This window comes from Rhyacophila brunnea, unplaced genomic scaffold (assembly GCF_057557595.1).
Source record: "Rhyacophila brunnea isolate RB1 unplaced genomic scaffold, BYU_Rbru_1.0 scaffold_9, whole genome shotgun sequence".
Lineage (NCBI taxonomy): Eukaryota > Metazoa > Arthropoda > Insecta > Trichoptera > Rhyacophilidae > Rhyacophila > Rhyacophila brunnea.
Genome location: NW_028233361.1, coordinates 30092840 through 30093531, shown reverse-complemented (window position 1 = coordinate 30093531; position 692 = coordinate 30092840). Strand labels below are relative to the sequence as shown.

Sequence of the window (692 nt, the reverse complement as noted above, 5' to 3'; positions counted from 1 at the left end):
CATCTAGAAGTAAAGTAGTAACGGCTACTTAATGAGCCTGATGATTCATGACATTTACGGAGTGCATTTTAGTGGAGAATAGAGATAAGTCAGCAATACTACAGTTGGTGATTGTTTGACGGGTTTTTTTTTTTTTTTTAACTATTTATCTTAAAATCTTTGCCTCATCAGTCATCATTATTGGAATCTCGGACAAGACACGAGTGCAAATAAGTGTCCATTTTAACAACAACTAGTATTAACTAGGCTAGCTGCTGCAGGCATACATTACCTATAGAGTTGTTTTAGTTTTATACAAGATCTCATTGCGAGTGAAAGTGATTGCACGATTTTAGTGATTATATAGTATGACTTATTATGTTGGAACGTCTTCAAACAGCGATGGTGGTGTAATGGTCAGCATAGTTGCCTTCCAAGCAGTTGATCCGGGTTCGATTCCCGGCCGTCGCACATTTTTTTTATTGTTTAATTTTATAAAAAAAGGTTTAATCCTATCAAATATTATAATATTACCAGTCTGTACTATTTCCTCTTTAGAACATCCAAAAAGTCTAGATATATACATAATATTACGATAAGCTGACCTTGCTTTAATGTAATAGTGTATATCCATGCGTCACTGATTAGGTATCAGGAGCTTTGAGAGCAGGTCCTAACTCAAAAACATTACTGGATTAATCTGTGAAAATAGT

The 692-nt window shown here is 34.5% G+C and overlaps 1 non-coding gene across 1 annotated transcript; it reads left to right on the top strand.

Annotated features, from left to right (window-relative positions):
- Window positions 1–378: 378 nt before the first annotated feature.
- On the top strand, window positions 379–450 carry TRNAG-UCC (transfer RNA glycine (anticodon UCC)). Its single transcript has one exon. It is a non-coding gene; the product is annotated as a tRNA-Gly (tRNA).
- Window positions 451–692: the final 242 nt, after the last annotated feature.